We start from the raw sequence: 12200 nt of genomic DNA, 5'->3' as shown, positions 1-12200 counted from the left end.
TATAGATTTGTCCGGGCCAGGTTTATGAGATGAGTGTGATTTTTGGCAGAAAAACCACAGTTCCCAGCAATTCCTAGAACTACCCTATGCCACTTCTGGGTTTTTAATTGGAAGTGATGTAGTGACATTGGTGATGTTGCTTTTTGGGTTGTTTGTTTTATCCATCGCCTTCTGCTGCTCCAAGCAGTGGTTGGGCGATCTGTCCTGCCAACACCGTGTCTCCCACCTGAACACCTGCCGAGGGTGCCAGATTGGCAGGACACAGCATTTAGAAGGAGACAGTAGGCCTGCTGGGTGCTTGTGGTCACCTCAACCTGCATTACTGCTGCAGAGTGGAGCTGCAAGGGATAATGTATAAGGTACCATCTCCCTTCAGCTGCTGCCACTGCCGACAGATTTGCTCGGTACAATGTTTTGTGTTGACCCTGTGTTGTTTCTCCAATTCTGGCAAAAACTTCCCTTTTAGTAGGGTTGCCAATCCCCAGGCGGGGGCAGGGGATCCCCCGGTTTGGAGGCCCTCCCCCCGCTTCAGGGTTGTCAGAAAGCGCGGGGAGGGGAGGGAAATGTCTGCTGGGAACTCTGTTATTCCCTGTGGAGATTTATTCCCATAGAAAATCATGGAGAATTGATCCACGGGTATCTGGGGCTCTGGGGGGGCTGTTGTTTGAGGTAGAGGCACCAAATTTTCAGTACAGCATCTAGTGCCTCTCCCCAAAATATCCCCCAAGTTTCAAAAAGATTTGACCAGGGGGTCCAATTCTATGAGCCCCAAAAGAAGGTGCCCCTATCCTTTATTATTTCCTATGGAAGGAAGGAATTGAAAAGGTGTGCTGTCCCTTTAAATGTGATGGCCAGAATTCCCTTTGGAGTTCAATTATGCTTGTCACAGCCTTGATCTTGGCTCCACCCCAATGTCTCCTGGCTCAGCCCCCAAAGTCTCCTGGCTCCACCCCCAAAGTCCCCAGATATTTCTTGAATTGGACTTGGCAACCCTACCTTTTAGAATATCATTTCTCTTTTTAAAAAAATGTAAACTACACATGGAAAATTTACATGAATGTCCTGTGATGTTATTATTACAGCTCTGCCTTTCCATTGACTCATATTCTGCAAAATTCTGATGACTGCGTCAAGTTTGGGATGGTAATTATGCACATTTATTTACTTCCATTGCTGCTCAGTTGAAAGTCCCAAACATTGAGTGGGTGCTGCAAATAAGTCTTTTGGCTAAATCAACTTCTGTCTGGCACTGGTCTGCAGCAAATCTTTAATGCTGTACTACTGTAAACTCAGAACGCTGGAAAGCAAACTAACTTGGGTGTCTTGTCAAAAAGTACTTTTGTGAGGTCTCGCAGCAATCACACCGCAGCATACTTGTCTTTTCTGAAGGTTTCACGACTTCTATCGCCTACAGAATGGGTCCGTAAGTATATGTATGCACAGAAGGGAAAGGGATACAGTTGTATGTGTATGTGAATTGCAGGATGGATATACCAGGTGTAATGTGGTAGCAAATAATTAACCCTTGCGTATGGCTGGAACCATATGCTCAGTTGTGGGATTTTGCATATGCAGAGAGATTCAGACGAGCATAGGGTTGCCAAGTCCAATTGAAGAAATATCTGGAGACTGTTGGGTTGCCAAGTCCAATTCAAGAAATATCTGGAGACTGTTGGGGGTAGAGCCAGGAGATTTTGGGGTGGAGCCATAAGCAAAGTTGCGACGAGCACAACTGAACCCCAAAGGGAGTTCTGGCCATCACATTTAAAGGAACCATCACATTTAAAGGAACCACACACCTTTAAAATGCCTTCCTTGATTGAATAATATGGGACTTCTGAGCAGGCCTGCTTGGATCAGTCCAGCAGTTTCTCTGGATCCTCCCATCTTCATGGGAAGTCTTTTTCTGTAGCCTCCGGCCTCAATTACAAAACAGCCTCACAGAAGAAGTACATCAAATATCATTTGATCTTCTGAGCAGTAAATAAATAATTAAGAGCAGCCCCCTACCCTGTTAGAAATCACCTTCCCCTTTGATTTTCATGAGGATCTTATATACATATCAGCCACTTCCTTGATCATGAGCGACTTTTGTTGACGCATTTCCCTCTAAATATAGCAAGGATTTTCTATTCATGTAAATAGTTGGGGCAGACTATCGAAAGAGGACGTAAGGAAAAAGTGGAGCGCCGATCTGTCTCAGGCACATAGACGTTTCATTTCTTTGCTGTTTTCTTATGCTATTGTGTTTTTTTCTCTCTCTGACAAGGGGAGCTTTGATTCTCAAACGCTTATACCCCAAAAAGCTTCTTGATCTCTAAGGTATTACTGGACTTGAAGCTGGCTCGTCTACTGCAGACCAACACAATTACCCTTTGAAACTTTGTCTGTAATGCATCTATAGGTAATCAGTTGAAGAATATTTTGCACACCAGGTATCATGTATAATAACACAATCCTAAACAGAGACACTCATAAGAACATAAGAGAAGCCATGTTAGATCAGGCCAATGGCCCATCCAGTCCAACACTCTGTGTCACACAGTGGCAATATATATATATATATATATATATATATATATATATATATATATATATATATATATATACACACACACACACACACACACACACACACACACACATACATACACACACTGTGTCTAATAGCCACTGATGGACCTCTGCTCCATATTTTTATCTAAACCCCTCTTGAAGGTGGCCATGCTTGTGGCCGCCACCACCTCCTGTGGCAGTGAATTCCACATGTTAATCACCCTTTGGGTGAAGAAGTACTTCCTTTTATCCATTTTAACCTGTCTGCTCAGCAATTTCATTGAATGCCCACGAGTTCTTGTATTGTGAGAAAGGGAGAAAAGGTCTTCTTTCTCTACTTTCTCCATCCCTTGCATTATCTTGTAAACCTCTATCATGTCACCCTGCTGTCGATGTTTCTCCAAGCCAAAGAGTCCCAAGCGTTTCAACCTTTCTTCATAAGGAAAGTGTTCCAAGGAAAGTTCCACTCATCGAAATCCATTTCATTCAGGTCAGTACTGTCTACTTAGTCTGGCAGTGGGTATCCAGAATCTTAGGCAAAGGTTCTTCACAACACTTTCTGATACTTTTAACTAGAAATTATAAGGAATGAACATGAGACCTTCCGCTGAAAAAAATAGGGTATCTGACTATGAGCCATGGCTCCAAGCTTTCAGATAATGAACACAGAAGTGTGTGACTGTCTGGGATTGCCCTGCAAATGCAACACATGCTAGATATAAATGCCTTCTAGATTCTGGTTTGCATCCATGGAAGAATGGAACCAACAGTAGAATGAGATGTGGAATATAGGTCATAAGAAGATGAGTGGTTGTGATTCTGGTGGTCTGCCATCTTGATTCAGTCCCCATGTTGTGTAATCTTGTACTGCAAGACTTTATTATCTTTTTTTTTTCCAGTCCTGAAATGTTTGCTAAGGACAAATACATCTTTAATTCTGATTTTGAATTTTATATGAAATTGAAATATCCAGAGCTAGTTTCCTTCGCTCATTTATTTATTGTGTGCAATAGCGAATGTTTATGGAATAGGTAAGAGACACTAAGAAAAGACAGAAAGATCATGCTTCCTGGAGTCGCACAAAAACATGTTTTAAGCTGATCTGATGGCTCTGGAAATATCACACTTCTAATTTATACTCTCCCCTTAAGGTTTGTTTAACGCAGAGAAGTCTCTTGTGTAGCTAGAAATTGCACTTTTTTGTGTATCTGAAGAAAACGCTTGCAAAATATTTAGTAGTACTGATCTGACGCAGAACATTTAAAACTATTTTTGCCTCCTTATTGTTGTCTTCCTCTTCTTTTCCTCCAGATAAGGATAATTCAAGAAATAATTTCTTAAAGTACTGTTGGCCCCACACAGTTTTGTTCCATCAAAGGAAATTAATGAATCTTCTGTTTTATTTACTTGAAATATTTCTCTGTTTGTCTTCCAAGGCAGGTCATAATATCTTCAGCAACAATAAATGAACACATACGTATTCAAAAATAATAACACAGTGATAGCCAGCATGATGACATCTAAGAGCAACTAGTAAATCTAATGTGCCTACTGCCAACGTTCCCTCTAAGCTGTGGGGTCTTGTGAGCAAAATTTCTACTTTGTGAGCTACTGGCATTAAAGTTGTGAGTTACTAGCATTAAAATTGTGAGCTATTGAATAAATTAGTTTGCTCTCGGGCCATTTTTCCTGAGCTGAGACAAAAATGTGCGAGCTGAAGACTAACTCACACTAACTTAGCTTAGAGGGAACACTGCCTACCGCTTGACCTGCCCCAAACACCCTCCTTAGTCTTTCAGCCCCCTGGAAGTTCAACAAGGATGGGAAATACCGTCTGACTATCTTGTTCCAGAATTGGATTAAAGCGTTTGTTTGTTCGCTGTATCACCTTCCTTAACAACGATAAGCTCCTATTGAACTATGACAAATCTAAAATTGTTGGTTTTTTTCCAAAACTTGGAAACCAACTAAATGGTCAATAGGCAGCAAAGAGATAAAACAAGTAAAATATTACAAATACGTAGGAATTCATTTTCAATATAACACACTTTGGACTAATCATCGTAATTGTATAATTAAGTCAGTCAATGTTAGTGTTGCAGCTATCCGGCGCTTCTTTTACAGCAGAGGCAATAAGTTTATCCCAGCCGCGCTAAAAATCTTTAAGGCTAAAGTGATAACGCAGCTTTTATATGGGGTCCCAGTGTGGATCACAGCCTTGGATAATAACATTGAAGGCGTCCAATCAAAATTCCTACGAAAAATTCTGGGATTCCCAAAGTGCGTACCATATGCAGTTTTGTGTTTAGAAACAGGGACGAATCTTGTGGAAACACAAGCATGGCTAATGTCACTTAAATACTGGCTACGGCTACATTTCCACTCTGACTCAGAGAGCCTTTTATATCAACTGCTCTCAGAATCTAATTTGTCAAATTGGCTAGTATTTATTGAGAGGAAAATAAAATCCATGGGCATTGATTTAGATTCACTTCTTATGCTATCCTTAAAAGAAGCTTTTTTGAAACTTAAGCTCAGAATTCTAGATATTGAAATGCAAACGTTATATAGCCTGGCCAACAAGTCCTGCTCTCCACTGAATTTCGAACTTCCTCTCTCAGTAGGCAAATTAGCATCATATTTCTCCTCTCTGCAAGCTCCACAGCCACAGCATGCGTTCTCGTTAACAAGATGTAATGCATTACCATCTGCTATCCTATTTGGTAGATTTAACAGGATTGAGCACTCTAATAGACACTGTCTGTAATTCCAAGTGTATTGAAACTATTTCCCATTTATTACTGAACTGTCCTCTTTATGATGATATTCGTTGTATATACTTGAAAGATATCTTAGCAGATATGTTGGGCTGAGCTGATTCAGGCAAAGTCCACAGACTTTTAAATGACACTTGCACTGAGGTAACTTTAATGGTGGCTAGATTTCTCCAACAGGCCATGGAAATACAACAGAGAATGGTTCTGGAATGACCACATTTTATTTGTTTTAATTATTTAATTTGGCTAAACTCGACTCATATATATTTTACTTATTTTATGTATTTTAGCTCCCTATACTATCTAGGATTTTATATTATTTATATTGCTATTTTACTGCTAAATCTGTTTTATGCCAATAAAGGCTTGCTATTTGCTAATTGCAAATTTGTTTAGATAAGAAAATGCTTGATGTCATCAGTTAGATCAGAAAATGCTGAGTCATATTTGATATTAGGCCATCAGAACACACAATGTTACGTTGTCCCTGCTCTAAAGCTTATACAGTGTGTTAAGATAGCCTTACTTTCAAATAATTGAAACCAAGGCCTATTATACATGGGTGTTTTCCCTCACTTTCACCATGCATGTCCATTGCGTTTTCTTTGTCATTTGGTGTTGATTTTTCTCCCTTCAGTGTTTAGTTCACTTTTTGATAATAGTTTCTCTGGGTTTTCTGAGATGCTTTTGTGGCAATTTCCCCCTTGTTTTGCTTTCAAGCTGAAGGTAATTCAAAAGTGTACAGATTTCCCTCCCATCCTTTTGCCATCCCCCAAAAGTCATTCCCCCACCCACACTGAGGTTGTTCCACCCACTCTACACCTCCATCCTTCCGCCTTCATTTGTGTACAAGCTCAATTTCCCCCTCATTTTTATTTTTAAAACATATTTATTTATAATCAGAAAGACCCAATATAAATACAAAATGGCAAAGCAGACACAAAATATACATGGGGATAAAACAAATACAAAACAGAAGATGTACAGTGTGTTTGGTATTCCCACTTGTGGTTGTTGTCAATCATGGAATTTGGGATGGGAATTTCTCTGTATGCTGCTATACAGATATGCGGATAAAAGTGTACTTTTATTCCCAGGAAGCAATCTTTGGGGGTACTTGGAGAGGGAGCATCAAGGGGGGGTATTTTTGTCCACCTAATTTACTTTTTAACATGTAAACATCATTCTAGTTTGTCATAGAAAAAAAGAAAACAATAAAATATAGTGAAAATGGGTTAAGTATATGTAATAAGATAAACAGTCAATATCCCTCTTTTGAGTATGTCAATACAAAAATTGTATTATCAGAATCATTTTTTTGTATTAACATACTCAAAAGAGGGATATTGGCTGTTTATCTCATTACATATACTTAACCCATTTTCACTATATTTTATTGTATTCTTTTTTTCTATGGCAAACTAGAATGATGTTTACATGTTAAAAAGTAAATTAGGTGGACAAGAACATCACTATCCAATGTATTTCTCTTTTAGCTGTATTGACATACTCAATCAGGGATACTGGTTGTTTATCCCATTACATATACTGAACCCATATATTTTAATGTATTTTTCTCCTAATGGCAAACTTTATGTATGTTACAAGTTAAAAGGTAAATTAGTTGGATGGAAACACTTCTGAGATAGAAGAAGAAGAAGAAGAAGAAGAAGAAGAAGAAGAAGAAGAAGAAGAAGAAGAAGAAGAAGAAGAAGAAGAATTGCAGATTTATACCCCGCCCTTCTCCCTGAATCAGAGACTCAGAGAGGCTTACAATCTCCTATGTCTTCTCCCCCCACAACAGACACCCTGTGAGGTGGATGGGGCTGAGAGTGCTCTCACAGCAGCTGCCCTTTCAAGGACAACTCTTGCAATAGCTATGGCTAACCCAAGGCCTTTCCAGCAGGTGCAAGTGGAGGAGTGCGGAATCAAACCCGGTTCTCCCAGATAAGAGTCCGCACACTTAACCACTACACCAAACTGGCTCTCTATGCCTTCCTTTTGGCCCAGGAACAGACATTCACACATTTTGACATATCACTGTTTTATTGCTTTCGCATGCTCATGCTACTCAGATCAAAGGTTTCCTCAATTTGTTAATTTTACTATTCTGTTACTCGTTCTTAAATTTGTACCATTTTGCATTCTAAACCACTGCCTACTAGGTAATTTTACTATTTTGTCATTGGAACTTAAATTTGTATAAATTTTGCATTCTGAGCCACTCCCTACTAGCTATGTGTGGCTCTACTCGCTGTACCGGATTCCTCATCTGATGAAGTGTGCTTAGAGCATATGAAAGCTTAACATTTTGAATAAAACTAAGTTGGTCTTAAAGGTGCAACTTGACTTTTGTTTTGTTCTACTACTTCAGACCAACATGGCTGCCCACTTGGATTTAATTCTCAGTAGTTATCTGTAGGAGTTGTAATTAAGTAACTCTCAGCACTTTCAAGGATGGAGCAGCAGCAATATAAAAAGCCAGGCACTCAACTAACAACTGATATTTTGGGGTCTTATAGTCAGTTAAATAGTTTCAATTATGGTCAGACAAGAATGTTAAAAAATGAGGAAGAACAATTTAAAACAAAACAAAAACAGCTAGAATTGTAGAGTGACTGAGAGACGCTACTGGTTTGTCGCCATCTTGCATGCATGCTCACCATTTGATGACACAGGTATTTTCCACATAGGGACAGACTCGTGTCATCTCCCTGTTGAGCAACATCAGGGTTTCTACAACATTTTTTGATTTTTTATTGTTAAGCAGCATGTGTCTAGTGGTATGAGACTATCGCTAGTCTTGGATCACTGAATTAAAAAAAATAATGGGGGAATGTTTAAAAAGAGCTGTGTGAGGTTTTGTTTCCTATTGGTATTGACTCAACAGGCATATCAGAGAGAAGGCAAATGGCAGTATTCCCAGTGCAAAAAAAAAAAAGGATTTCAGTGCTGCCCAAAAGCAAAATAAAAGAGGGGGGATCATCAGCATGGGATGAAATTTACATGAGATGTAAAGAGAAAGAGATGCTGAGATGGGAAGCCTAAAGCTTTGAAAACATGTTTACTTTTAATGCTTCAGTGAACAAAGTTGTGATGGGGGGACCATTTTGGCAGCCTCTGGAAACCTAACATTAAAATGGCTGCTGAGCCACATGGGCCTTCTTCAGATTGCCAACTTAAGGATCTTTTGGGATCAATCCATTTGGAGGACAGAGTGCAATCCACACAAGACAGGTTTTTTAAAAAACTGCCAAGATAACTACTAGTGTGCAGGATCAAATTAGCGAATCACAAAAAGCAGGACTTTTTTTGTAACAGGAACTACTTTGCGTATTAGGTCACGCGCCCCTGATGTAGCCAATCCTCCTGGAGCTAACAGTAGGCCCTGTACTAAGAGCCCTGTAAGCTCTTGGAGGATTGGCTACATCAGGGGTGTGTAGCCCAATATGAAAGCAGTTCCTGCTACAAAAAAAGAAAAAAGAAAAAAAAGAAACCCTGATAAAGAAAAAAACATACAAATTTGCAAGAAAGGGCAGGGAATTAGCATCACTCTGCAGCTGTGCTAGCGCATCAGCAAAATATGCCCCAGTTTTTTAAAAGCTGTCCGGAGCTTCTGCCAGAGGACTCCTCCCCATACAAATTGCAGCCTTGTGTAAAACATGGTACAGTTGCATCTGACTTTGCACAGGTGCACATGAACACCTGCATGCACACACCGAAGCCTCCTGAAGCCCGCTGCATCGCAGCGTGGCTGAAGGGGAAGTTTTTGCCCCCCCTGGAGGGAGAGCGGAATCTTCGGCGCGCTTCCAAGTGCGTCTTGAGGGGGCGGGGCTTCAGCGCTGTTGCTGAAGCCCCGTTTGACGCCGTGGCAGTCTTCCCGGTGTTTTTGGCCCACCCGCCCGCCCTGTTTGTTATGCAGGCAATTGCTGGTCGCTTCCGTTTGGAGGGGCCGGGTAGGAATTTTTTACTCCCCGGCTATTTGGCACGTGACTGGGGGGTGTTTTTTGCCTACCCTGCATAGCATTTCAGTGGATTGAGGAATTGGCTTTGGGTTGGTGCCTTGGTAGAGTTTGGTCACTTTTTAGGGCAGGTTTTACAGGGTTTATGGCACCAGGCAGCCTGGGGAGGACCGGTTAGCCTCCCCCTTTTGGGGAGTTAGGGGTCTGGCAGGATCAACCTTGGGTGTGGCCCGAGGTATGTGAATGCAGACTGTCCTGGAGACTCGATTGGATGGGTGCCTTTCGCTGAGACTCGCGTCTGGTATTTGGGCCCTCCGGTGTGAGCCTCCCTGCTGGGCCTGCCTAACGGGAGCTGTGGCTCACAGCTCCGGCCGGGGGGCTGGGTTTCTCGCCCGCTGGAAAAGGCAGGGGAGCGGTCTGAGGAGACCCCTGGCCCTGACCTGGCCGCAGTTCGGTTGCCCTTGCCGTTGCTGGTTATTTTAATAAAAGTGGCCCATAGTTTCACCAATTTAATTGTGTCCGTCTCTTTATTCCGACTTGGGGGGCAAACACACACACACACACACAGAGATTGCCAGTGATCACAGCTTGCAATGCCAGTGTCAGTAGTTTCTACTGTGCATTCTGTACACTCAGCATGCCTCTTCATATTAGAAGATTGTGTGACTCTTTCCCATTTTTCATAGTGAACGATAACATTGCAGAGAATTCTGTAGGGCTCAGCAATATAGAAAATCAGGTTTCACAGCTGCTTGCCAGTTTCAAAAAAAGTCTAGACAAGTTTAACATTGGAGTTCCCCCTTTGCTTGCATTCTTTTCTGTTCCCTTTCATTCAACGAACTAATGCTAAAATGCATGTGATGCAAAACCTGAACCAGGAGGATTTAAATGGAAAGCACTTGCTGCACACTATTGCGAAGCTGCAATAGGGTAATTACATAGCAACAACAACAAAACTTTGGATGCCGCCTCCCACACATCACAAGTAACATTTTACCTTGATTTAGAAAAGCAGGGCGGACTGGACATTCTCGGCCTTAGCCCTTTGCACGACTGAGCAAGTGTCTTGCACCCAACCTCCACACTCAAAATGGCTTCTAAATGGGCCTCGGTGATTCTTGCCAAAGGAGCAGAGAAGATGGAAACTGTTATCCCCACAGATGTCATGAGGCGAGCAGGTATCAAGGTGACGGTAGCTGGCCTGGCCGGAAAAGAGCCCGTGCAATGTAGCCGTGATGCTGTCATTTGCCCTGATAAGAGTTTAGAAGATGCCAGAAAAGAGGGGCCTTATGATGTGGTGGTCTTGCCAGGAGGGAACTTGGGAGCCCAAAACCTGTTGGAGTCCCCTGCTGTGAAGGACCAGGACAGCAGGAAGGGCTGATCGCAGACATCTGTGCAGGTCCCACTGCTCTGTTGGCACACGGAATAGGATTTGGAAGCAATGTGACAACACATCCTCTGGCCAATGAGAAAATGATGAATGGAGGTCACTATAAATATTCCGAGAATCGTGTGGAAAAGGACGGGCATATTCTTACCAGTCGGGGGCCTGGCACTAGCTTTGAGTTTGACATCGCAATTGAAAAGCATTGTTTAAAAAAAATTGTAGCCGCAGATACATCAGAAAAATAAGAAGGGTGTATAAGGCAGGCACAGAATCTAAAGTCAAGATTAAAGGTTTATTGCTGTGAAAATCTGCATTAAGATCCATGTGCATAATGGGCTGAAGTCTATATTGATATGATATAATTGGCACTGGCTAGGGAAATAGTTCTATCATCCAAAGGGGGAAATGTCATCAAAAAGGTAAATATCTGGATGAATTCTGCCTGGTTTTAGTGGCTGCCTAGATCCATCGCCTTCCATATTCATTTTAGCCTGTCCTTCCGCTAGGGTGCTCTAAGGAGCTCAAGATGGTATGCAAACTCAAACCTTGGTTTTCTAAGCAAATCAGAGAGAAACCAAACAGAAGAATCTTCTGAAGAGCTTGAGAAACCAGATGTCAGGTTAATGCTAGTATAATGTCTTTCAGGCTGCAAATTTAAACGTCTCTGGACAAATATCTGAGCATTGTTTCGTACATCTCAGTGTGCCCCACATAGGGATAGCATTGCATCTTTTATAGTTATCATATCAATTCTGAATGTCAGATATTAATTTCAGGAGTGAAATGTCATCGCTGAGGCTTCCCAAATATTCAGTTCTATACAAGTGACCTCCGAATCCATCAAGGTGAATTTTAAATTCAAAGTCATTTCAATGCTAATTAACATTTCGTATCAATAATTGGCAGAAAATGTCATTCTGGTAAAGAGCAGCCTTATTCCTTCACTGAATATCTTTGTAGGTCAGGGATTCTTTGAATAGAAAATGTTTTTTTCATCAATCACGTATGAGAAGGTTTGACAGAATAATAACCTTGCCATGATTTCAGTCAATTGCTGTCTGACAACTGAAAAGCATGTCTATTCAGATAGCGTTCACCCACTCTTTTGCCTCAAATTTAGCAAGTCTCATGTTGCTGGGTTGGTATGTCTGGAAGTAAAAAGGATAAGTTCATATACAAACATCTTGCAAAAGTATCAAAAACACGCGCTGCATTTTCTGTACAGTTTATAATACCACAGTTATCCTTAAGAGCATAAGAAGAAGAAGAAGATATTGGATTTATATCCCGCCCTCCACTCCGAAGAGTCTCAGAGCGGCTCACAATCTCCTTTCCCTTCCTCCCCCACAACAGACACCCTGTGAGGTAAATGAAAATATTGGATTTATATCCCGCCCTCCACTCCGAAGAGTCTCAGAGCAGCTCACAATCTCCTTTCCCTTCCTCCCCCACAACAGACACCCTGTGAGGTAAATGAAGATATTGGATTTATATCCCGCCCTCCACTCCGAAGAGTCT

The 12200-nt window shown here is 41.4% G+C and overlaps 1 pseudogene; it reads left to right on the top strand.

The window, feature by feature from the left end:
• Positions 1-10333: 10333 nt before the first annotated feature.
• Positions 10334-10927, top strand: LOC132585508 (protein/nucleic acid deglycase DJ-1-like; annotated as a pseudogene).
• The last annotated feature ends 1273 nt before the right edge of the window (positions 10928-12200 follow it).

The sequence above is a fragment of the Heteronotia binoei genome, chromosome 16 (assembly GCF_032191835.1).
Source record: "Heteronotia binoei isolate CCM8104 ecotype False Entrance Well chromosome 16, APGP_CSIRO_Hbin_v1, whole genome shotgun sequence".
Lineage (NCBI taxonomy): Eukaryota > Metazoa > Chordata > Lepidosauria > Squamata > Gekkonidae > Heteronotia > Heteronotia binoei.
This window is presented reverse-complemented; position numbering and strand designations above follow the sequence as displayed.